Source organism: Muntiacus reevesi, chromosome 2 (genome assembly GCF_963930625.1).
Source record: "Muntiacus reevesi chromosome 2, mMunRee1.1, whole genome shotgun sequence".
NCBI classification, from domain to species: domain Eukaryota; kingdom Metazoa; phylum Chordata; class Mammalia; order Artiodactyla; family Cervidae; genus Muntiacus; species Muntiacus reevesi.
Genome location: NC_089250.1, coordinates 251772491 through 251800349, shown reverse-complemented (window position 1 = coordinate 251800349; position 27859 = coordinate 251772491). Strand labels below are relative to the sequence as shown.

Sequence of the window (27859 nt, the reverse complement as noted above, 5' to 3'; positions counted from 1 at the left end):
GAGGAGTGTTTCAGAAAACAGTAGGTATTGCTCTGCCCTAAATCAATGTGACTCTAAATGGCTAACTGCAGATCATTTAAACATGTTGAATGAAAAGAAAAGTTCCTACCATTTTATGTGGCAGTGAGGTGAATGACCCAACCTAAACCAAACTGTAAGACCTTAGCAGATGCAACACACACACACTACTCGAGATGCAAATAAGCTTGAAAAAGTTGACTACACTAAATTTAACTGAGTATTCAAACGTGAGACCCTCAGAGCTTCAAATATGTTAATATGCATATTAAGAAGGGATTGGAGTATACAGCAGTTCTCCCAAACTTCTTTGACCAAGGAAGTTTTCTGTTGTTAACATCTGTCAGGAGAATATTTTGAGAAAGACCAGTTAGAGAAACGCTGAATTGTCGTCAGCCACCATAACTCTGGATGGCCCCAACACTCTGGCTTCAACTTGTCTCCTGCCAAGCCCAAGCACACAAAAGCTGAATGGAGAAAACACATGAGGGCAGCTTAGTTCACAAAGACTTAGAATCATCTCCATCAGTTTATGGTCACTTCAATACTCACCTGCAACCTTGCAACCCTTCCCCTCCTCTCCAGAAGAACTTTCCACAACCATCTTCTGACCACATGCCTTCCCCTCCTTCCCAAGAGAAAAGAAAACCATCAGATACCAATTTCTCAACCACTCTGTACAAATAACCAAACCTCCCTTAGCATTCTGTCTTCCTTCTTATCTTGGGTTACAATACAGATGATAGTCTATCTCCTGTTAAGACCATCATAGTTTTGTATTTCAGCCCCTTCTCACCTTTTAAAGAACTATATATTTTTATTATTCACTGCCTCTCTTCTAAACTCAGTTTCTCTTCAACTGAATCCTTCTCTCTGGCTTTTAACTTACTCAAGTCTCTATCATCTTGGAAAAACTCTCCCTCATTCCCACAACCTTAACCAAATGCTGGCCTCTCCCTCAGCACCTTCACAACCAAACTTCTCTAAAGAATTATCTGCATTCATTGGCTTTATTTTCTTACCTTCTACTTCCCCCTCAACTTACTTCAATCTGGATTTTCCCCCCTTCTCTAAATAGCTCTAACAACAAAAATTAAATTCCGTGTTGCTCACTCAACCCTATGAACACTTCCCAATTCTCATCTGATTTGAACTCTCAGCAACAATTGAGTTTATTGACCATTTCATCCCCTGGAGAAGGGAAAGGCAACCCACTCCAGTATTCTGACCTGGAGAATTCCATGGGCTGTATAGTTCCTAGGGTCACAAAGAGTTGGACATGACTGAGGGATTTTCACTTTTACTTTGCTTGAAATCAGTCAGTTCAGTCATTCAGTCGTGTCCAACTCTTTACAACCCCATGGACTGCAGCATGCCAGGCTTCTCTGTCCATCACCAACTCCTGGAGCTTGTTCAAACTCACGTCCGTCAAGTTGGTGATGCCATCTAACCATCTCATCCTCTGTCGTCCCCTTCTCCTCCTGCCTTCAATATCTCCCAGCATCAGGGTCTTTTCCAATGAGTCAGTTCTTCTCATCAGGTGGCCAAAGTGTTGGAGCTTCAGTTTCAGCATCAGTCCTTCCAATGAATATTCAGGACTAATTTCCTTTAGGATTGACTGGTTTGATCTTCCTGAAGTCCAAGGAACTCTCAAGAGCCTTCTCCAACACCACAGTTCAAAAGCATCAATTCTTGATGACTGTGGCTTTGTAGTAGAGTCTGAAGTCAGGCAGGTTGATACAGTATGGTACTGGCACAAAGACAGAAATATAGATCAATGGAACAGAATAGAAAGCCCAGAGATAAATCCATGAACCTATGAACACCTTAACTTTGACAAAGGAGGCAAGGATATACAATGGAAAAAAGACAACCTCTTTAACAAGTGGTGCTGAGAAAACTGGTCAACCACTTGTAAAAGAATGAAACTAGAACACTTTCTAACACCATACACAAAAATAAACTCAAAATGGATTAAAGATCTAAATGTAAGACCAGAAACTATAAAACTCCTAGAGAAGAACATAGGCAAAACACTCTCCAACATAAATCACAGCAAGATCCTCTATGACCCACCTCCCAGAATATTGGAAATAAAAGCAAAAATAAACAAATGGGACCTAATGAAACTTAAAAGCTTTTGCACAACAAAGGAAACTACAAGCAAGGTGAAAAGACAGCCCTCAGATTGGGAGAAAATAATAGCAAATGAAGCAACAGACAAAGGATTAATCTCAAAAATATACAAGCAACTCCTGAAGCTCAATTCCAGAAAAATAAATGACCCAATCAAAAAATGGGCCAAAGAACTAAACAGACATTTCTCCAAAGAAGACATACAGATGGCTAACAAACACATGAAAAGATGCTCAACATCACTCATTATCAGAGAAATGCAAATCAAAACCACAATGAGGTACCATTACATGCCAGTCAGGATGGCTGCTATCCAAAAGTCTACAAGCAATAAATGCTGGAGAAGGTGTGGAGAAAAGGGAACCCTCTTACACTGTTGGTGGGAATGCAAACTAGTACAGCCACTATGGAAAACAGTGTGGAGATTTCTTAAAAAACTGGAAATAGAACTGCCATATGACCCAGCAATACCACTTCTGGGCATACACACTGAGGAAACCAGATCTGAAAGAGACACGTGCACCCCAATGTTCATCACAGCACTGTTTATTATAGCCAGGACATGGAAGCAACCTAGATGCCCATCAGCAGACGAATGGATAAGGAAGCTGTGGTACCTATACACCATGGAATATTACTCAGCCGTTAAAAAGAATTCATTTGAATCAGTTCTAATGAGATGGATGAAACTGGAGCCCATTATACAGAGTGAAGTAAGCCAGAAAGATAAAGAACATTACAGCATACTAACACATATATATGGGATTTAGAAAGATGGTAATGATAACCCTATATGCAAAACAGAAAAAGAGACACAGAAGTACAGAACAGACTTTTGAACTCTGTGGGAGAAGGCGAGGGTGGGATGTTTCGAAAGAACAGCATATATATTATCTATGGTGAAACAGATCACCAGCCCAGGTTGGATACATGAGACAAGTGCTCGGGCCTGGTGCACTGGGAAGACCCAGAGGAATCGGGTGGAGAGGGAGGTGGGAGAGGGGGATCAGGATGGGGATTCATGTAACTCCATGGCTGATTCATGTCAATGTATGACAAAACCCACTGAAATGTTGTGAAGTAATTAGCCTCCAACTAATAAAAAAAAAAAAATTAAAAAATTAAAAAAAATAAAAATAAACAAAAGCATCAATTCTTCAGCACTCAGCTTTCAACTCTCACATCCATACATGACTATTGGAAAAAACATAGCTTTGACTAGACGGACCTTTGCTGGCAAAGTAATGTCTCTGCTTTTCAGTATGCTGTCTAGGTTGGTCATAGCTTTTCTTCCAAAGAGCAAGTGTCTGTTAATTTCATGGCTATACTCACCATCTGCAGTGATTTTGGAGCCCAAGAAAATAAAGTCTGTCACTGTTTCCATTGTTTCCCCATCTATTTGAATGAAGTGATGGGACCAGATGCCATGATCCTTGTTTTTTGAATGTTGAGTTTTAAGCTGGCATTTTCATTCTCCTCTTTGACTTTCATCAAGAGGCTCTTTAGTTCTTATTTGCTTTCTACCATAAGGATGGTGTCATCTGCATATCTGAGGTTATTGATATTTCTCCCGGCAATCTTGATTCCAGCTTGTGCTTCATCCAGCCCAGCATTTCACATGATGAACTCTGCATCTAAGTTAAATAACCAGGGTGACAATATACAGCCTTGATGTACTCCTTTCCTGATTTGGAACCAGTCTGTTGTTATATGTCCAGTTCTAACTGTTGTTTCTTGACCTGCATACAGATTTCTCAGGAGGCAGGTAAGGTGGTCTGGTATTCCCATCTCTTTCAGAATTTTCCAGTTTGTTGTGATCCACACAGTCAAAGGCTTTGGCATAGTCAATAAAGCAGAAAAAGTGAAAATGAAAGTCATTCAGTTGTATCTGACTCTTTGCAACCCCATGGACTATACAGTCCATGGAATTTTCCAGGCCAGAATACTGGAGTGGGTAGCTGTTCCCTTCTCTAGGAGATCTTCCCAACCCAGATCGAACCTAGGTCTCCCACATTGCAGGCAGATTCTTTACCAGTAAAGCGGAAGTAGATGTTTTTCTGGAATGCTCTTGCTTTTTCTATGATCCAATGGATGTTGGTAATTTGATCTCTAGTTTCTCTGCCTTTTCTAAACCCAGCTTGAACATGTGGAAGTTCTCAGATCATGTACTGTTGAAGCCTAGCTTGGAGAATTTTGAGCATCACTTTGCTAGTGTGTGTGATGACTACAATTGTGTGGTAGTGTGAACATCCTTTGGCATTGCCTTTCTTTGGGATTGGAATGAAAACTGACCTTTTCCAGTCCTGTGGCCACTGCTGAGTTTTCCAAATTTGCTGGCATATTGAGTACAGCACTTCCACAGCATCATCTTTTAGGATTTGAAACAGCTCAGCTGTAGTTCTATCACCTCCACTAGCTTTGTTCATAGTGATGCTTCCTAAGGCCCACTTGACTTCACACTCCAGGATGTCTGGCTCTAGGTGAGTGATCACACCATCGTGGTCATCTGGGTCATGAAGATCTTTTTTTTTTTTTTTTTTCCGATGCAAAAGCAGTGAGGAGCTTTATTACAAGGTTGATCAGGGACGCTCTTCACACAATGGTGAAGGAGCCGAAGATCTTTTTTGTATAGTTCTTCTGTGAATTCTTGCCACCTCTTCTTAATATCTTCTGCTTCTGTTAGGTCCATGCCATTTCTGTCCTTTATTGTGTCCATCTTTGCATGAAATGTTCCTTTGGTATCTCTAATTTTCTTGAAGAGATCTCTAGTCTTTCCCATTCTATAGTTTTCCTCTATTTTTTTTGCATTGATCACTTAGGAAGGCTTTCTAATCTCTGCTTGCTATTCTTTGGAACTCTGAAATATATGTATCTCCTTGAAATACTATGCTGGTTTTCCTCTGGCCCCTTCTCAGTTTTTCGTAGAATTTTTCTCTTCTATCTAGCTGTTAAATGTTGCAGTTACTTAAATTAACAGAGAATCAGCACAGTGTCTCTTCTCTCTTTACTGTATGCTTTCTCTTTAGACTATCTCATCCATGCCCATAATTTTAAAAAAAACACCTACATACAGATGACCCACAAATGTATATTCTCCAGTGGAGACTTCTCTGAGTTCTATATCTGTAAGTCCAACCACCAATTCAACATATCTTGAACATCTCTGAAGACACCTCAGACTCAACATGTCCACTGTGTTCATGAGTTTCCCTTCTACCTTCAATCACGGCACATATCATCTCTCCTGGGTCTCCTTCTCACATTTTCAAGTTGCTACCATATCAAAAACCTGCACTTTGCCCTTGACTTCTTCTGCTGATCCATGCTACCTCATCAACATGTCTTAAGTTCATGTACTTCTCCTCCCCCTCAAAGCTTCTCCACACTACTTTGTTCATGCCACCATCATCTCCTTCCTGAACCACTGACTGGTCTGCCTGCTTCCAATGCTGCACACATCAATCCAATACCTACACTGTTTTTGAAAACTCAGAAAGTCCAGATTCCTTAGTAGAGTTTAAGAAGCTCTCATGATCTGTCCCCTCACATCCCTCTCTAATAATCCCCTCTTAGACTTGACTTCCCCCATCTCATATTTGAAGTTCTACCAGTTTACCACATACATGTCTGGATTTTCAATCATGCTGCTTCTCCCACCTGGAATATCCTGTTCTGTTCCACCTTCAACTTCTCTGACTCTTTTTTTTTTTTGGTTCCTCAGTCCTAAACTGAAATAGATCCTCTGGAAGTTTTTCCTGACTTGAACCTTAAGCCTCTGAGTGCAACTTTTACAGGCTTTCTTTCTATTACAGTATCTATCACATTGTAATAAAACCTCCCAATTTGAACTCTTTTAGGGTAAGGTCTATCTTATTCACCGTGGTATAACCAATGTCTAGTACAGTTCCCAGGATCTAGAAGGCACTCAATAAATGCTTGTTTATTTAATGAAACCTTGATCTCAGCCTCATTATATGTAAAGGGATCATTCTTTACATAATACTTTTAAAAAGGCCAATCATGAAACACAGCGACATATTTAAAGATTCAGATAAGAAATAACCAACATTTAAGAGTTTCCTGTCAGAGAGAAATAAGGGAAGTTGAATCTTAAAGTCAACAGCTCTGAAGTGTTAGGTCAAGTGAGGTGGCAGGTGGTAGGGTGGATGAAACAGAGATTCAAAAATTAAGTTGACTTGTATTCCTAATAGTAATATTATCATAGGAGGAGAAGCTGAAAATTATGCTGGTTGTCTAACAAGCTGCATGTGTTCACAGAATGTAGCATATGAACTAACTGATTGCCCCCTGGAAGCATTTGGCAAATATTTGCTTAGCGATTACCTTCCAACTGTTTTTTAGCCAAATCTCTATGCAGAAAGTTCATGGCTTGTTTTTTATTGCTTCTCCACCCTCACAATGGCAAAGTTTGGTTTTAGGAATGGATTGGAGGAATAGAGTCCTCTTTGTTTCTTTTCTTTCACTTTCCACATCCTGTCCATCAGGAAATCCTGTTAGCTTGACTTCCAAAATATACCCTGAATCAGGTCACCTCTCATCATCTCCAATGATAATGTTCATCCAAACCAACCTCAAATCTCACCTGAACTGCTGCAAGAACCCCCTACCAGGTCTCTTCCTGCCTGCCCTCATGGTTTGCCTCCAATTTACTAAACAGAATGACCTATCTTAAGAGTAAATTAATGTCAATTCTCTGCCTAAAGTCCTCCAGTAAATTATAGCCCAGGTGACTATAAAAACAGAATGGATAAATAAGTTGCTGAATTCATACCATGTAATGCTATTCAGTAATAAAAAGGAATAAACTACTGATACATGTAACATGGATGCCTCGCAAAAGCATCAGGTTAAATGAAAGAAGTTTTACATGAAAGAGTTCATGTAATATATAATGTCCTAATTTGTACATACTATATAATGTCTTAATATGTAGAGTTCTAGGCCAGGAAAAAAATTAATAAATGGTAGGAAAAAATCATAATGGCGGTTGCATTTGGGGGCAGGGAGGTGGTAGTGACTGACTGGGAACAGACATGAGGGAACTCTGTTGGGTGATGGAAATATTTCATATCAGAACAGAGGAGTTTGGGTTGCATAGGTGCATGAATATATCAAAACTCAAATATTGTACTCTTAAGATTTATATACTTCATTGTATGCAAATTTAATCTCACGAGAAAAAAACTGCAAACAAATACTATATTCTAGTTAATGATATACATGCTGGAGAATTTAGAAGTTACTGATGTCAGTAACTTACTCTGCACTACATCCAAAAATACAGTGATTGATAGACAAAAATTCAAAATGATTGATAGACAAATGGGGCAGATATATGATACAACAGCTATAACAAAATGTTAATGGTAGAATCTTGGTAAGGAGAGTATGGATATTCACTGTCAAAATTCTTTCAACTCCGCTGTTTAGAATTTTTCACACTAAAAAGTGATGGGGAGATAAAACTTCCTAACGTGACCACACTTCTAGAATGGCAGTGTGAGAAGCTCATCTCCCCACTGAAACACTTAACTAGTGAAAATCATTCTTTAAAAAAACAATCAAACCAGATCTGAAAGAGACACGTGCACCCCAATGTTCATCACAGCACTGTTTATAATAGCCAGGACATGGAAGCAACCTAGATGCCCATCAGCAGATGAATGGGTAAGGAAGCTGTGGTACATATACACCATGGAATATTACTCAGCCATTAAAAAGAATTCATTTGAATCAGTTCTAATGAGATGGATGAAACTGGAGCCCATTATACAGAGTGAAGTAAGCCAGAAAGATAAACACCAGTACAGTATACTAACACATATATATGGAATTTTGAAAGATGGTAACAATAACCCTATATGCAAAACAGAAAAAGAGACACAGATGTACAGAACAGACTTTTGAACTCTGTGGGAGAAGGCGAGGGTGGGATGTTTCAAGAGAACAGCATCGAAACATGTATATTATCAAGGGTGAAACAGATCACCAGCCCAGGTTGGATGCATGAGACAAGTGCTCGGGCCTGGTGCACTGGGAAGACCCAGAGGGATTGGGTGGAGAGGGAAGTGGGAGGGGGGATCGGGATGGGGATTACATGTAAATCCATGACTGATTCATGTCAATGTATGACAAAACCCACTGAAATGTTGTGAAGTAATTAGCCTCCAACTAATAAAAATAAATGGAAAAAAAATAATCATTTATAATTTCTGGATATTGTCCTAAGAGTATACAGAAAATGAAGAAACATTTATTCAAGAAAGTTTGGTAAATCTTGATAAGAACAGGAAGAGTCTATGGTATTTGAGCCACTCTCTGATCCTATCTCCTCTCAGTTTAGTATGACAGAAGTTCTACTTCAAGCAGGGAGGTCAAAGAAGACAGGGCTCCCTTTCCCCTCAGCTCCTAGTCTGTGACTATGGATTCCACCCAAGAAAGAGCAGGTGGCCAGCATATCATCCCTGTTTCAGGCAGGAGCCTGGACTGGGACTCCCTTTCAAATCCCAGGTCCCACTCATAGGGTGGAAGCTAGCCAATAAAAGCTGAGAATATTGGGTCCCAACTTCCCCCAACTAGCCCAACTCACTCAAAGGTTCTGTGGGAGGAGGGCAAGCCAAAAAGACTAGGGGCTACCATACACATCCAATGACCTTCTCGTGAAGCAAGACAGGTTTATCATTTAGAAGTGGACCACGGTCCCCATCCCCATATTACTCTGATGTGATAGTACAGAGATTCTACTTAGGGGGTTGGGGAGAGGAAGGCCATAAGAACAGAGAATTCAGCAGCTCTCCCTAAGAGGACATAACTTTACTGGGAAGACAACATGGGATGTTGTCAAAAACAATGAAGATTTTGGTGGTAAACGGTTAAGAGGAGTCTCTAAGATGCTTTAAACCAGTAGCAGCAAACAAAATGGCAGTAGAGGCTCTTCTACTCTCTAGAAGTTTAAGAGAGTAAAGCGGGGAAAGGGACAGGTAAGAAGAGCCCTTCTGAGCTCAGAGCAGTAAACAAAGGGGCCTGACTTTAGTTAGATTAAGCTGTGGAACAGACAGTTGGTAATAAATAAATAAACAAACAAACAAACTGTGGAACAATTTATGCCCCCGACTTTGCCAAAAACAATAGAGTAATGAGTTAGCAACTACCGGAGGCTTAAGGCTGGGAGTGTTACAGTCAAGTCAGATCAACTAGTAGCTTAACAGGGAGACCAGGGAAACAGACAGAATACTGCTAAAACTAATATAACCCCTGGTGGTCAGAGAGACTTTGCACATGGTCAAAACTTCACTATTTGAGGAGTAACATCAGAAATTGCACACTGGGGAAAAGAGATTTCGGTGAACTATTCCAGCCAAGTCTCTGAAGAAATAAATAAGAAAATAAGCCCCAGGTAAGAGAGGGATCAAAATCCAGAGTTAATACAATATGTTACTGTAGCAGTGTTCAGTTTTCAACAAAAAAATTCATTAGACATACAAAGAAACAGGAAGTATCACCCATGACAAGAAAAAAACAAAGAGTAGGCTCTAAAAACTGCTTTGGTGGGGGCCTAGATGTCGAACTTAACAAAATTTCAGAGTCCCCCTATTGTAAATATGTTCAAAGAATTAAAGGACATCATATTTAAGGAATTAAAGGAAAGTGTAAAGGAGATCAATCCTGAGTGTTCATTGGAAGGACTGGTGTTGAAGCTGAAATTCCAATACTTTGGCCACCTGATGCGAAGAGCTGACTCATCTGAAAAGACCCTGATGCTGGAAAACATTGAGGGTAGGAGGAGAAGGGAACGACAGAGGATGAGATGGTTGGATGTCACCACCAACTCATGGACATGAGTTTGGGTAAATTCTTGGAGTTGGTGATGGACAGGGAGGCCCGGCGTGCTGTGGTCCCTGGGGTCCCTGGGGTCCCTGAGGTCACAAAGAGTCGGACACGACTGAGCAACTGAGCTGAACTGAACTGAACTGATGTTGACAATATCCTATCCAACAGAGAATATCAATAAGAGACATAGAAAATGTTTAGGAAAAAAACCAGAACAAATAAATATGAAGACACACAAAAAAACTAAACTTATAGGATGGAGATAGAACAGTGCCTAGAGGAAAACTTTTAGCTATAAATGCCAATACACACACAAAAAAATCAAATCTATAAACTAAATCTCCACCTTAAGTAACAGGGAGGGGGTGAAGGGGGAAAGCACACAAAACTCAGAGCAAGCAGAAACAAGAAAACAATAAAAATGAGAGTGGAAATTGTGGACATGGAGAATGGGGAGCAGGGGAAGAAAATAAAATCAAATTTCATTCTTTGAAAAGATCAACAAAGTTGACAAAGTTTTAGCTAGACTGATTGGGAAGAGAGAAGATTAAAATCACTAAAATCAGAAATGAAAGAAGGAACATTACTACTGAGCTTATAAGAAAAAAAGAATTATAAGAGAACATCATGAACAACCATATGCCAACAAATTACATAACAAAACAAACTATCAGAGTCAACTAAAGAAGAAACAGAAGATCTCAAAAGGCCTAAGACAAGAGACTGGATTAGTAAATTAAAACTTTCACCAAAGAAAATCCCAAGCCCAAATGGCTCAACTGGTGAATTTCACAAAACATTTAAAGAATTAATATGAATACTCTCAAACTCTTTCAAAATACAGGAGAGAAGGAAACACTTCTCAATTTTTTTCTATGAGGCCAGTATTATTCTAATACAAAAACCAGAAAGACATGTTTACCAAAAAACCCTACATACCAATATCACGTATGAATATAGATGCAAAAGCCTCAACTAGCCAACTGAATGCAGTAACATATAAAAAGAATTATATATTAAAACCAAGTGAGAATTATCCTAGGAATGCAAGGTTCACTTTACATTGGGAAATCAATTAATTTAAAACACTGTATTAATAGAATAAAAATAATCATTCGATCACCTCAATAGGTACAAGGGGAAAAAAAGAATTTGACAAAACTCTGAAAACCTTTCATGATTAAAAATACTTAGTAACCTAAAAATAGAAGGAAACTTCCTTAAACTGAAACAAAGAGCATGGATGAAAAACCCACAGCTAATTATAATGGTGAAGGAATGAATACTTTCCCTGCCAAGACCAGGAACAAGATAAGGATGTCCATTCTTACCCTTTTATTTAATAATATATTGAAAGTTCTATCCAGGTCAATTGAGCAAGAAAGAAATGGCATAGAGATTGAAAGTAAGTAAGTGTTAGTAACTCAGTTGTGTCCGACTCTTTGCGGCACCATGGACTGTATCCTGCCAGGCTCCTCTGTCCATGGAATTTCCCAGGCAAGAATACTGGAGTGGGTAGTCATTCCCTTCTCCACGGGATCTTCCCAACCCAGGGATCAAACCTATGTCTCCTGCATTGCAGGCAGATTTTTTACCATCTGAGCCACCAAGAAGCCAAAAAGACTGAAAAGAAAGAAGCACAATGATCTCTGTTTGAAGATAACATGGTCTTATATAGAGAAAACCCTAAGGAATTCACTAAAAAAATATTAGAACCAATAACGGAGTTTAGCAAGGTTGTAGGATACAAATGAATAAACAAATACCACATCTATTCCTATACATTAGAGAACAATCCAAAAGCGAAATTCAAAAAAAATCTAATTTACAATAGCATCAGAAATAAAGTACTTAGTAATAAATTTAACAAAGGTATAAAATCTATTCATTGAATTAAAAATCTAAATAAATGGAAAAATAGCTATACTTATTGATCAGAAGACTTAATATTGTTAAAAGGATAATACTCCCCAAGCTGATTTACAGATTCAAAGTAATTCCTATCAAAATCCCAGGTGGCTTTTTTTTTTTTTTTTTGCATAAATTGACAAGCTGATGCTAAAATAGTACGGGAAAAAACAGCAGTTCTGATTTCAAAATTTACTGGAGCTACAAAAATTAAGACAATGTTGTAGTGGTATGAAGACAGACAACTAGATCAATGGAATAGACAGCCCCCTAAAAAACCTACGCATAAATGGTGAAATGATCTTTGAAACGGTGCAAAGACCATTCAATAAGGAAAGAGTAGTTTTTTCAATAAATTGTGCTAGGATAATTTGACATCAATATATAAAAGAATGAAGTTGTACCTCTACCTCACACCACATACAGAACAAAAATGAACTCAAATAGATCATAGGCCTTTATGTAAGAGTTGAGAGTATAAAACTCTTAGAAGAAAGCAAAGAAGAAAGTCTTCATGACTTTTGTTTAGGCAATGGTTTCTTAGGTATGACATTAAAAGCACATGCAACTAGAGAAAGAAAGAGATGTCAAGCTTAATTAAAATTAAACACTTGTGTTTCAAAGGACACCATCCCAACATGAAAAGACAGAGTAAAAGGAGGTGCTGGCCCTCACTGATGGAAGATTTGTCACCAGACTTGTCAGGAGGTGCCAATTCCTTCTCCCCACAGGACAGAGGCCCATGGCTCATCTGGGCACATCAGGATGTATTTGAGAGAGTGTTACCACGTTATGGCTCTGTTCAGGAGTGGTCTCAACGCTGAAATCCTGAAAGAGGAGTGCGAGACCTCACACCTAGGTGTGTGTCAGCGAGCGAGTCCTCTTCACAAGGTGGAGTTCTCTGGTTGTCTCGTTCACTGCTGTGTCCCCAGCACCAGGTGCACACGGGCACCCACTCAAGGCTGGCAGAGTTTTTACTTTTGGTTGAGTCACTAAACTCGGAATAGATCCTGGCTCTGCCTAATGCTATCTGGGTGACCAGGGGCTGGTCATTTCACCTCTTTGAACCCCACCATCTCACTGACCTTCAGGAGTTTCGAGGACTCCTAAAGCCAGAGATCAAGCCCTGAGCCTTTGGAGTGGGAGAAGTGACTCCAAGACCCTAGACTACTAGAGAACTAACCCTGCGAACTGCGAAGTCGCTTCAGTCGTGTCCGACTCTGTGCGACCCCATAGACAGTAGCCCATCAGGCTCCCCAGTCCCTGGGATTCTCTAGGCCTAGGGGGTATCAAATAGTGAGAATTCACACAAAGGAAACCACTTGAATACAAGACCCAGCATCACCCAACCATCAGTAGCACCCCATGCCTCATCTAGACAATAAACAAAACAAAAACACAAACCCAATCATGAGCAGACAGGATTACCACCTCACTGAGCCTTGCCCATCAGAGGAAAAACAAACAAACAAACAAAAACACAGCACAAATTTCACCCTATAAGAAGCTTACACAAAGCACTGGACCAACCTTAGAGGGCTGAAACCAGAAGGAAGAAAGAATTCAACCTTGAAGCGTGAGAAAAGATCTCAAACACAATAAGTTAAAAAAAAAAATAATGAATAGGCAGAGAAATGCTACACAAATGGAGGAACAAATTAGAAACACAGATGTCCAAATAAATGAAGAGGAAATAGGCAAAGTACCTGAAAAAGAATTCAGAATAATGATAGTAAAGATGATTAAAAACCTTGAAAGCAAAATGAAGAAAATGCAAGAATCAATTAACAAAGACCTAGAAGAATTAAAGAATAAACATTCAGAGACAAACAACACAATTACTGAAATTAAAATAACTCTAGAAGGGATCAATTGCAGAATATCTGAAGCAGAAGAACAAATCAGTGATCTGGAAGATAAAATGGTGGAAATAACTTCTAAAGAGTAGAATAAAGTAAAAAGACTGAAAAGAACTGAGGATAGTCTCAGAGACCTCTGGGAAAATATTAAACGCACCAACATTTGAATAATAGGGGTCCCAGAAGAAGAAAAGAAAATCAAAAAGTATGAGAAATTTTTGAAGACATTATAGTTGAAAATTTCCCCAACATGGAAATGGAAATAGTCAATCAAGTCCAAGAGGCACAAAGAGTCCCATACAGGATAAACCCAAGGAGAAACATGCCAAGACACATGCTAATCAAACTAACAAAGACTAAATACAAAGAAAGAATATTAAAAGCAGCAAGGGAGAACCTACAAGCAACATACAGGGAAACCCCATAAGCTTAACAGCTGATCTTTCAGCAGAAACTCTGCAGGCCAGAAGGGGATGGCAGGATCTATTTAAAGTACTGAAAGGGGAAAATCTACAACCAAGATTACTGTATCCAGCAAGGACTTCCTTCAAAACTGATGGAGAAATCAAAAGTTTTTCAGACAAGCAAAAGTTAAGAGAATTCAGTACCACCAAATCAGTTTTACAACAAATGTTAAAGGGACTTACATAGTCAAGAAATACAAGAGAAGAAAAAAGATCTACAAAATCAACCCCAAACAATTAAGAACATGACACCAGGAACATATATATTAATAATTACTTTAAATGTAAATGGATTAAATGCTCCAACCAAAAGACACAGACTGATTGAATGGATACAAAAACAAGACCCATATATATGCTGTCTACAAGAAACCCACATTAGACCTCAAGACACATATAGACTCAAAGTGAGAGGATGGAAAAATATATTCCATGCAAATGGGAAGGAAAAGAAAGCTGGAATAGCAATTCTCATATCAGACAAAATAGACCTTAAAATAAAGAGGATTACAAGAGATAAGGAAGGACACTACAATAATGATCAAGGGATCAATCTGTCACGCGAGTGCATTTTCTTCAGTTCTTTGTCTCGTCACAACAAAAATTTGGAGTGATGGACATTGAAGCCCCCTCGGCGGGTCACAGCTCTCGGAGGACAGACCGTGTTATAGCACTTAAATAAATCAGTGTTACAGCTCAGTGTTACAGCTCTATTTATTTAGATAATAGCAGGAAAATCCATCTGTGAGGCGTGAGGGCACATCGATCCAAAGACGTGAAGGGAAGAGCGCCCCATCGCAAGGGAGAGGGAGACAGAGGGAGAGAGAGAGAAGAGGGCTTTGGCTCCTCTTTTTATATGTTTTTTTGTTCCCCCTGGGCCTGTCCTACGCAAATTGGGCTTAGGCAGGAGCATTGTTTGTTTTATCTGAGGTTCTCACTCAGGTCCTCGGACCTTCCTTTGTTCTATTTTCGCGGGCTTTCCCTTCCAGGTCTTTCAGTCACTGCCATTTTGGACTCTTTTTCCCTATTCTAACTACCTAACAAATCCAAGATGAAGACTAACAATTGTAAATATCTATGCACCGAACATAGGAGCACTTCAATACATAAGACAAACACTAATAGATATAAAAGGAGAAACTGACAGTAACACAATAATAGTAGGAGACTTTAACACCCCACTCACACCAATGAACAGATCATCAAAACAGAAAATTAATAAAGAAACACAAGTCTTAAATGATACATTAGATGAGATGGATCTCTTTGATATCTTCAGGACATTTCATCCAAATGCAGAAGAATACACCTTCTTCTCAAGTGCACATGGAACATTCTCCAGGATAGACCGCATCTTGGGTCACAAATCAAACCTCAGTAAATTTAAGAAAACTGAAATCCTATGAAGCATCTTCTCCGACCACAATGCTATGAGACAAGATATCAATTACAAGAAAAAAAACTGTAAGAAACACAAACACATGGAGATTAAACAACACGTTTCTAAATAATCAACAGGTTACTGAAGAAAGAAATCAAAAGAGAAATAAAAAAATTTCTAGAAACAAATGACAATGAAAACACAACTCAAAACCTATGGGATGCAGCAATCCTAAGAGGGAAGTTTACAGCAATACAATCCTACCTCAAGAAACAAGAAAAGAAAAACATCGAATAGACAGCCTAACTTTACAGTTAAAACAACTGGAAAAAGATGAACAAAAAAACCCAAAATTAATAGAAGGAAAGAAATCATAAAGATCTGAGCAGAAATAAATGAAAAAGAAATGAAAGAAACAATAGTAAGGATTAATAAAACTAAAAGCTGGTTCTCTGAGAAGATAAACAAAATTGACAAACCTTTAGCCAGACTCATCAAGAAAAAAAGAAGGATCAAATCAACAAAATTAGAAATGAAAAAGAAGAGGTTACAACAGACAATGCAGAAATATGAAGGATTATAAGAGACTATTATGAACAACTATATGGCAATAAAATGGATAACCTGGAAGAAATGGATAGATTCTTAGAAAAGTTCAACCTTCCATGACTGAACCAGGAAGAAATAGAAATTATGAACAACCCAACTACAAGCACTGAAATTGAAGCTGTGATCAAAAATCTCCAAAAAAACACAAAAGCCCAGGGTAAAGAATATGCTCTGCATAGGCCTGCACTATAGTTAACAGGGCCTCTTTGAAAAATAAGAATGATTTTCTCATCACCCCCAGGCAAAGGGCTGGGAGCAGTAAAAAGAACATCTTGAAAACAAGATGTTGAAGTATTAATGTGACTGATGGAAAACTATTAGTGACTGTTCCCGTAACCAGAGCCTTGAGGGAGTTGCTGAGAAAGGGCATCACTAGCCTAAGGGCTAAACAAAGTCATGAAAGGCCTGAAGGTTTGACATTGAGGACTGTATATTGTATATCTTTATCCCTGATCTGAGATTGTAAAGAACAGGTATCTCTAGAGCAAGAAAAGTAGAAGTTAACAATAAAAGGCATGCAAGGATTAGGATCTAGGCTTTAGCCTGTGAATGGCATCAGCCCCGTGATCCCCACTTTATTTCTGAGTCTTATTTTTCCTGATTCTTCTGTGGCACCACTCCCTCAGGTTGGTTTGTTGTTGGGCTGGTCCTGACACCCAGGACCAGATGGCTTCACAGAAGAATTCTAACTAACATTTAGAGAAGAGCTAATGCCAATCCTAAAACGCTTTCAAAAAATTGCAGAGGAAGGAACACTTCCAAACTCATTCTACAAGGCCACCATCACCCTGACACCAAAACCAGACAAAGACTACACAAAAAAAGAAAGCTACAGGTCAATATCACTGATGAATATGGACGCAAAAATCCTCAACAGAACTTTAGGAAACAGAATTCAGCAACACGTCAAAAAGTTCATACACCATGATCAAGTTGGCTTTATTCCAGGAATGCAAGGATCCTTCAATATATGCAAATCATCAATATGATACACCACATTAACAAATTGAAAGATAAAAACCATATGATAATCTCAACAGATGCAGAGAAAGCATTTGACAAAATTCAGCACCCATTTATGATTAAAACTCTTCAAAAAATGGACATAGAAGGAACCTACCTCAACATAGTAAAGGCCATATATGATAAGTCTATAGCAAACATTCTCAGTGGTGAGAAACTGAAACATTCCCCCTAAGATCAGGAACAAGACAAGTGTGTCCACTTTCACCACTATTATTCAACATAGTTCTGAAAGTCCTAGCTACAGCAATCAGAGAAGAAAAAGAAATAAAAGGAATTCAGATTGGAAAAGAAGAAGTAAAACTCTCACTGTTTGCAGATGACATGATATTGTACATAGAAAACCCTAAAGATAGTACCAGAAAATTACTAGATCTAATCAGTGAATTTTTAAAAGTTGCAGGATACAAAATCAATACACAGAAATCACTTGCATTTCTATATACTAACAATGAAAAATCAGAAAGAGAAATTAAAGAATCAATCCCATTCACCCTTGCAACAGAAAGAATTAAATATTTAGGAATAAGCTTACCTAAGGAGACAAAAGAACTGTACACAGAAAATTATAAGACACTGATGAAAGAAATCAAAGATGACATAAACAGATGGAGAGATATTCCATGATCCTGGGTAGGAAGAAGCAATATTGTGAAAATGACTATACTACCAAATGCAATCTACAGATTCAATGTGATCCCTATCAAATTACCAAAGGCATTTTTTCACAGAATTAGAACAAAGTATTTCATAATTCACATGGAAACACAAAAGACCCCAAATAGCCAAAGCAGTCTTGAGAAAGAAGAATGGAGCTGGAGGAATCAACCTTCCTGACCTCAGATTATACTACAAAGCTAGTCATCAAGACAGTATGGTGCTGGCACAAAAACAGAAATATAAACCAATGGAACAAGGTAGAAAGCCCAGAAATAAACCCATGCACCTATGGGCACCTTATTTTTGACAAAGGAGGCAAGAATATACAATGGGGCAAAGACAGCCTCTTCAATAAATGGTGCTGGGAAAACTGGACAGATACATGTAAAAGAATGAAATTAGAACACTTCCTAACACCATATACAAAGATAAACTCCAAATGGATTAAAGACCTAAATGTAAGACCAGAAACTATAAAACTCTTAGAGGAACACTAATAGGCAGAACACTCAATGACATAAACCAAAGCAAGATCCTATATGACCCACCTCCTACAGTAACCAAAATAAAAACAAAAGTAAACAAGTGCGACCTGAGTACACTTGAAAGCTTTTGCACAGCAAAAGAAACTATAAGCAAGGTGAAAAGACAACCCTCAGAATGGGAGAAAATAACAGCAAATGAAACAACTGGCAAAGGATTAATTTCCAAAATATACAAGCAGCTCAAACAACTCAATGCCAGAAAAACAAACAACCCAATCAAAAAGTGGGAAAAAGACCTAAACAGACATTTCTCCAAAGAAGACATACAGATGGCTAACAAACACATGAAAAGGTGCTCAACATCACTCATTATTAGAGAAACGCAAATCAAAACCACAATGAGATATCACCTCACACCGGTCAGAATGGTCATGATCAAATAGTCTACAAACAATAAATGCTGGAGAGGGTGTGGAGAAAAAGGAATGCTCTTGCACTGTTGGTGGGAATGTAAACTGATACAGCCACTATGGAAGACAGTATGGAGATTCCTTAAAAAACTAGGAATAAAACCACCATATGACCCAGCAATCCCACTCCTAGGCATATACCCTGAGGAAACCAAAATTCAAAAAGACACATGTATCCCATTGTTCACTGCAGCCCTATTTACAATAGCTAGAACATGGAAGCAACCTAGATGTCCATTGACAGATGAATGGATAAAGAAGTTGTGGTACATATACACAATGGTATAGTACCCAGCCACAAAAAGGAATGCATTTGAGTCAGTTCTGATGAGATGGGTGAACCTAGAACCTATTTTACAGAGTGAAGTGAGTCAGAAAGAGAAAGAGAAATATCATATGCTAATGCATATATATGGAATCTAGGAAAATGGTACTGAAGAATTTATTTACAGGAAAGCAGTGGAGAAACAGACATAGAGAATAGACTTGTGGACACAGGAAGAGGGGAGGAGAGGGTGAGTAACATGGAAACTTACATTACCATATGTAAAATAGATGATCAACGGGAATTTGCTGTATGGCTCAGGAAACTCAAAGAGGGTCTCTGTATCAATCTAGAGGGGTGGGATGGGGAGGAAGATGGGAAAGAAGTTCAAAAGGGAGGGGGATATATGTATACCTATGGCTGATTCATGTTGAGGTTTGACACAAAACAACAAAATTCTGTTAAACAATTATCCTTCAATTAAAAAATAAACTAATTAAAAAAAATGAAAAGACAACTCACAGAATGGAAGAAAATATGTGCAAGTCATATATCTGATAAGGAACCTGTATCTGGAGTATATGAAGAACTGTTACATTTCAACAATAAAAAGATAAATATTCTAGTTTAAATATACATGTATAACGGAATCACTTTTCTGTACACCTGAAACTAACACAATTCTGTAAATCAACTATATTTCAATTTTTTTAAAGTTATACAGTGTTGTATGTCAATTATATCTCAATAATACTATAAAAAAAAAAAAAGAAAACAGTAAAACAAACACAGGGATTTTCCTGGTGGTCCAGTGTCTAAGACTTAGTACTCCCAACACAGGGGGCCCAGGTTTGATTTCTGGTCAGGGAATTAGAATTCATATGCAGCAACTAGCACCTGGCACAGCCAAATAAATAAATAATTTTAAACACACATACACACAATGAGATATCTACTAAGATTGCTGAAATAAAAAGATGATAAATCTTTGACAGTTCCTCTAAACATTAAACACAGAGTCACCACATGAAATAGCAATTTCTCTTCTAGTTACAGGCCCATGAGAAGTAAAACCATTTACCCACACTTTTATATGAAATCTTATATGTAAATATTCATAGAAACATCATTCATAATAGCCAAAAAGTGGAAACAACCCAGATATTCCTCAACTGATGAATGAATAAACACGAGTAGTATATTTACACAATGTAATACTATTCTGCAAAAAGAGGAATGAAGTGCTGATACATGCTACAACATGGATGAACCTTGCAAATGTTATGCTAAGTGAAAAGTTATTTACAAAAAACTATATATTGTATTACTCCATTTATATGAAATGGCAAGAGTAGGCATATTCAGACTCACAGAAAATAAATTGGACTTCCCTCATGGCTCAGCTGGTAAAGAACCTGCCTGCGATGCAGGAGACCTGCGTTCGATCCCCGGGTTTGGAAGATCCCCTGGATAAGGGAACAGCTACACACTCCAGTATTCTGGCCTGGAGAATTCTATGGACACTATAGACCATGGGGTCACAAAGGGTCAGACATGACTGAGCGACTTTCACTTCACTTCACTAGGGCTAGAGGTGGGCTTCCCTGGTGGCTCAGCTGGTAAAGAATCTGCCTGCAATGCAGGAGACCTGGTTCGATTCCTGGGTTGGGAAGATCCCCTGGAGAAGGGATAGGCTACCCACACTAGTATTCTTGGGCTTCCCTGGTAGCTCAGATGGTAAAGAATCCGCCTACAATGTGAGAGACCTGGGTTCGATCCCTGGATTGGGAAGATCCCCCAAAAGAGGGCATGGCAAACCACTCCAGTAGTCTTGCCTGAAGAATCCCCACACACAGAGGAGCCCGGTGGGCTACAGTCCATGGGGTCACAAAGAGTCGAACATGACTGAGTGACTGAGCAGAGGGCTTGCAGTGAGAGTGGGCAGCCACACGGCTCACTGGGTTCCTAGTTCCCTGACCAGTCCCTTGGCAATGAAAGCACAGAATCCTGACCACTGGACCACCAGGGAATTCCCTGAATTATGTCTTAATAAAGCCATTAAAAAAGACGAAGCACAAATCTCCAGGTTTCTAACTCACATGGCCCTTCTTTCCTCACTCACTCACCTGTATCCATGTTCTCTTCTTTCTGTCAAATTTCCTATACTTTGTAAGTATGGTTCCTACTTTGAACATTCTACCCCAAATTTCTCAAGCTGAAAGTATTATTGTTTACTCTCAATTCAAGTGAATCCTCCTCAGAGACATTTTCCCTGACCACCCCAATTAAAGCAGTCTCTCCCCCTGAAAATGGTCTCTTTTATATTCTGTTCAGGAACAAAAAATAAAGTAATTCAGCTATTCAGCTGATGCATGTCAGGTGGCACCTCAAAATTAGTTAACTCCCTGAGCTGAAGCAGAACAGGAGTTTTTATAGGGCAGGGGAAGAGAGGGGTATATGGTTATGGTATTGTCCCAAGTTGCAATTTTCTTTATCTGTAAATGCTGAAGAACACTGCAATTTAAAAGGGTAGGATATGTTGGGGTATTCATGTCCCTTTCTCATAAATGACAGTACTTTGGTAGCAGTTCAAAGGATTCGTTTGAGAGCTATCTTTGGAAACCATGTTGAAGATCTAATGTCAATTAAGATTCAAGGAAAGGACTGACAGAACGGGGGGAAAAAAGGAAAGAAAGAAGAAAAAAAGGAGGCAAAGGGACTTCTCTGGCAGTCCAGTGGTTAAGACCCCAAGCATCCAATGCAGGGGATTTGGCTTCAATGCCTGGTCAGGGAACTGAGATCCCACATGCTTTGCAGCCAAAAGTAAAATTTAAAATTTTTTTTAATTAAAACAAAAGGAGGTAAAGACTGAAACAAGGAAAAGCAGGATCTGTTTCAATTCTTTAGTACACATCTCAGTACCTGAAATTGTCTTAGCTATTTGTTTGCATGCTTATTTTCTGTCTCCCCTATCACTAGGACATTTCTGTCTTGTTTGTCCACATAGTAGATGCTTAATATGTGGTGGCTGATTGACCAAATTCCACACCAACATGATAATCAAAGATGAAATCAAGAGCAAATATTTTGGAACTTTCCAGCCACTCCTCTCATTTCTCATGACTATAACAAACTCTGCCTAGTCTCCATCACCTGGGTGTTTAAAAGAATTAAAAATTTTGGGGCCACACCTCCACAGACTGGTTCATCTGTGCTTTAACTACATCTGCCTGCCTACAGAAACAAATATTTCAAAAGGTAAGGAAAAGTCTGTGTGACAGTCTGGACCGTGCTTCAGTAGAACTAGACACTAGTCCTTGAACTAGACACTAGGACTATTAATTGTACAGAAGAAACTGGATCAAACTTACTGCAGTTTTTTTCAGGGCTCTTAAGTCCTTAATTCAAGCATGCTTTTCTTCTTCCCAGAAGTAGCGGGGGCCATTGTGCTTAGTTACTTCTGCAATTGCTAGAGGATAGAAGCAAAGACTCAAAGAATTTAAATGGTGGAAGGAACTTCTGGGCACTACTTAACTTGTTTCCTTCTTATCAGATGTTTCTTTCTTATCGTTTGTACCCCAAATATCAGGATTTCACCTTCTAAGAACACTTCCCAACTCAACGCATTTTCTCAGGCCAGCATCACTGGCAGTACCTAGACGTGTGTTTGGAAATGCCAGGATTTCAGACTTCATTCCAGAGCCATGGAATGTGTCACATCACAAGACCCCCAGGTGACAAATGCAAAGTTTGAGAAGTACGTAGCATTTCTGGACATGCTGAACCAGTGCTACTATCTCCAACAGCGTGCACTTATCATTAGCACTTACCTACAAGCTGGACTAATGGAACAAGGAGAATTCACAAGTGAAGTTTTCCCAAATGCCCCCTGTAGAATTCAGGACCTGTGAATTAGGGAAAGAAAAGACAGGCTCAAAGGATAAAACTCAAAAGTAATTACAAAACTTATGGCAAAATGGTGATCTTTTTTTTTTTTAATGAATACACTGAGATTCATTAAACTACTCTACTTTAAAAGTTTTTTTAAGAAAATATTTTTTAAATTATATTTTATTTACACTGGTGTATTTGTTTGGTTGCACTGTGTAGCATGTGGGATCTTAGTTCCCCAACCAGGGATCGAACCTGTGCCCCTGCATTGGGAGTCTTAGCCATTAGAACACCAGGGAAGTCCCCTGAAAGTTTCATAATAAAATATTTTTTTAAGTAATAGCATGTTTTAATAAACATTTAAATTAAAACATAAATGTTTTAATAAACATTTTTTTAAGTAATTTCTAACTCAAGTTAGTGATAACTACCAGTCCCTCCAAGAGGCACTTGTGGTGGGAAAGTGTAGTCAAGAACGTGTATCTGCCCAAAGTGAAGACTGACAGGGAATGGGGAAAAAGTAAGGTTTATGAACCAGGCCCCCTGGGTCTTTCATTTAATCCCCCATCACAGCTCTGTTAGGTAACACCACTTTAACTAAGTGATTGAATTTAGCATCAACAATCCTGGAACAAACTAGTATTGTATGCCCCCTGGTGAAGCATATGGGGGAAGTAAACATCCTCATTGATGTGGTCCTCTCCTCTAAGCGATAATTCAGGCACTTGGGCTCCTTCCATTCTGTGCTCTGCCATCTTCAACTGAAGGCTTCTAAAGCAGCACTAGTAAAAGGATTTTCAAAGTGAGGCTGGAGACCATGCACCAATAGCACCAATTTACCCTTTTTTTGGCAGGGAGTAGGGTATAGAAATGGAGAGGGTTCAGGGTTAGATTAATTTCTGGTAAAGACTGCCCACAGCAGATGCTACACAAAGTTAAGGAAGCTGAGAAGTTCAAGTGGCTAGCAAGAATGTGGCTGAGTACTGCACCAGGGGCAAATGTTGGAAAAAAACTAGAATAACAACAATGCAGGGGAGTTGATGGACTTGGGAGAAAAGTGCAGAGAGATCAGAATGTTGAATAATGTCTAAGTATAAACTGTGATCAAGCTGGAGGGCAAGCAAATTGTAGGGAGTTACTTATATATCAAGGTTTAAGATTCCTAAAATAGTCTAGTTCAAGATCACCTTAAGGAACAAAGGAACAAAGGTGTGGCTGTGGGAGTGGGTGGCCATAATAGGGGTAGGATTTACAGTCAGATAGGCAGGAGGCCTTAATAGGTGTTGGCTGGATTATCCACAGAAATACTGAAATTTCCCACATGTCAAGGTCCTAAGTAAACAGAGTATATAGAAAGGTTATAAAGTAATATAGCCTATATTTAATTTTTTTTAATTTTTATTGGAGTATAATTGATTTACAATGTTGTGTTATAGCCTATATGTTAAAGGATAGTTATTGTGTGACTCAGAGAACAGAGATCCTGAGAGAACAATCAATATGTTAGACTTCTCAGTTCAATTCAGTTCAGTCACTCAGTCATGTCCAACTCTTTACCACCCCATGGACTGTAGTACGCCAGGTTCCCTGTCCATCACCAACTCCCGGAGCTTACTCAGACTCATGCCATCGAGTGGGTGATGCCATCCAACCATCTCATCCTCTGTTGTCCCCTTCTCCTCCTGCCTTCAATCATTCCCAGCATCAGGGTCTTTTCAAATGAGACTTCTAGACTAAGAAAAAAAGCAATTTCAAACAGGCTGAAAGGATGGCACTGTCTTTCAGGAAAGGGCCAAGTTACACTTAAGGAAAAAAGGTGAAGGAAATATTCTCAACAATTTGGGAATGGCACAGAATTTTATCTGCCATGGAAGAAGAATTCCATGGGAAAATAATGGAAGGAGGAAGCAAGAAGTGGGAGGGACCAAAAAGTATGGGAATTTCTATAACAATATCACAAACCAGATAATATGAAAATAAAAATGTGGGCTTCAAAACACCTAGATATGTTAAATCAAATATAAAAGACGTACTTTCAGATTCAGAGCTAATTTTGCAAGAGGGTAAGGTTACCTCTCAAGGATCACAAAGAGAGAACTAAAAACTAGAAGGAAAAAAAAAAACAAAAAAGAGTATGGTTGGGACTTCCCTGAAGATCCAGTGGTTGATAATCTGCCTTCCAAAACAGGGGACGAGGGTTTGATCCCTGGTCCAGGAACTAAGCCTGCTCATGCCACAACTATTGAGCCTACTTTCCACAAGTACTGAAGCTCTCTTGCTCTAGAGCCTGTGCTCTGCAACAAGAGAAGCCTGCCCACCTCAACTAGAGAGAAGCCCCTGCATGCCACAACAAACACTCAATGCAATCAAAACTAATTTTTTTTTTTTAAAGAAAAGAGTATGGTTATGCTGGTGCTATCTCAGTAACCAGGCTTCCCAAGTGACTTAGTGGTAAAGAATCCGCCTTCCAATGCAAGAGACACCAGTTTGATCCCTGGGTGGGGAAGATCCCCTGGTGGAGAAAATGGCAACCCATTCCAGTATTCTTGCCAGACAAATCCCATGGACAGAGGAGCCTGGTGGGCTACAGTCCGTGAGATCATAAAAAATCGGACACAACTGAGCAACTGAACCCAGCACACATCTCAGTAATCAAGAGGTTTGGATTTTAAGATGCGGAGAGGAGGCCTTCGTCTCAAGTAAGGCAGGGAGTCGGAATTTAAACTCTGCATGAAATCAGGACCCTCCAAATGCTAAGCTTGAACAAAAGGGTGAATTAAAAATTAACCTCCCTTGGTCTGCCTTTTGGAGTATAAAAAAACCTCTCCCATGAGAATCTGTAACCATAGGCATTCCTTCAGATGGATTTGGTGTTCAATTGCATTCTACCTACCTGAATGGTCTGGAACCCCAAGCTGAGAAATTCACATGAGAAGTGATCCTAATCCAGGAGTTTTAATAACAGAAAAGACAAATAGAAGGGGCATTGGGGGATATTCTAAAATTGTGTTGACTGTGGTATGATTGTCCTTCATTCTATTATTGTGCTTTATTGCATTGACTGATTTTTTTCAGTCAGTGTAGAACCATTCTCATATTCCATGAATAAATCCTACTTGGTCAAATCTGCTGTTGAATTCGGATTGCTGGTCCTATGCTCATCTTCTCTATCTTGTTCCAATTTTAGTACATGTGCTGCTAAAGCAAGAAGTCCCTGTGGTTTTATTTTTTAAACAGTGTATAATATACTTTTGCATTTCAATTTTCAAATGAGTAAATGTCTCAAGGTGCAAGAATTACTTTCTATGCCTGAAACATTGACAAAAATTAAGACCCATATGCTCATTCGCAGACTCTTTTCTTCCCAGAACTGGCATCACCTCCTTCCTACATAATACACCTCAACTGGAATATCAGAAAGCGACCCTTTCTTCAGAAGGTGCTATGCAATAATCTAACCCACAGAAAGAATCCAGATTTGAGGTTTCTATGTCACCACATGAAACCCATCTGCAAATTGTTTAAAGTATGAACATCATGTCCATGGAAGCAACCTAGATCCCCATCAGCAGACGAATGGATAAGAAAGCTATGGTACATACACACAATGGAATGTTACTCAGCCATTAAAAAGAATACATTTGAATCAATTCTAATAAGATGGATGAAACTGGAGCCCATTATACAGAGTGAAGTAGGCCAGAAAGATAAACACCAATACAGTATACTAATGCATATATATGGAATTTTAAAAGATGGTAATAACCCTATATGCAAGACAGAAAAAGAGACACAGATGTATAGAACAGACTTTTGGACTCTGTAGGAGAAGGCGAGGGTGGGATGATCTGAGAGACTAGCATTGAAACATGTATATTATCAAGTGTGAAACAGATCGCCAGCCCAGGATGGATGCATGAGACAAGTGCTCAGGGCTGGTGCACTGGGAAGACCCAGAGGGATGGGTTGGGGAGGGAGGTGGGAGGGGGGATCAGGATGGGGAACACATGTAAATCCATGGGTGACTCATATCAATGTATGGCAAAAACCACTACAATATTGTAAAGTCATTAGCGTCCAACTAAAAAAAATAAATGAAAAAAAAAAAAAAGAACATCATGTCCCTGGAACTCACTTCTCCAAAGAATTCGATAATTCAACCATTAGGGTACTTAAAATTTGGCCCCCCAAGCACAGTAATCTGTGGTGTGCATGCAGTTCAGCGGAGGTTTCATCTTTCTGGCTCAGTAGAAATCCAAACACGTATGCCAGGTACTCGGGACCGTGAAAAGCAAGATTCTTTGAAGAAAAGTTCCAGGGCCATACTTTTGAAAACTGACAACAGCTACTGGGAATTTCTTCTTCCGTTTCACAACTCAGGGAATTTACTGGCACCTGCCTAGAGCTAGGACTTGTTAACAGGTGTTCACAATACCTAGGGATAACTTGTCGACTTGCAGGAAGCCTCCCGCCTGGCGGGGCCCGAAAGGGAGGGGGGAGAGGGGGGAGGAAGGGACTCTCTCAAGGCGTGCGGTCAGGAAACAAACTAAAGAGGAAACAATACAGAAGACTGAGGAGAAGTAACCGCCTCACCTACAGAGACAAATCATGGCCGTCGCCTGCTTCCAGAGCACGCCCCTTGACCCCAGATTGCGCATGCGCCCTGAGCAGTGCGGCGCGCACCCCCGCCCCCACCCCGTTCCCCCCGAATCTGCGCCTGCGCAGGCGTGGGTTCCTTCCCCACTATCCACAACACCCACTTCATTCCCCAACCGCGGTCTTCGAAAGCTGCCAACCCAGTGCGTACCCGGGAGTTCGTGGTTGCTAAGGACTAGAGTG

General features: G+C 39.4%; 1 long non-coding RNA gene across 1 annotated transcript; it reads right to left on the bottom strand.

The window, feature by feature from the left end:
• Positions 1 to 1184: 1184 nt before the first annotated feature.
• On the bottom strand, positions 1185 to 27630 carry LOC136158731 (uncharacterized). Its single transcript, XR_010661368.1, has 4 exons — positions 27614 to 27630; positions 24636 to 24753; positions 22960 to 23034; positions 1185 to 1768 (listed from the first exon to the last, which is right to left on the bottom strand). It is a non-coding gene; the product is annotated as an uncharacterized lncRNA (long non-coding RNA).
• Positions 27631 to 27859: the final 229 nt, after the last annotated feature.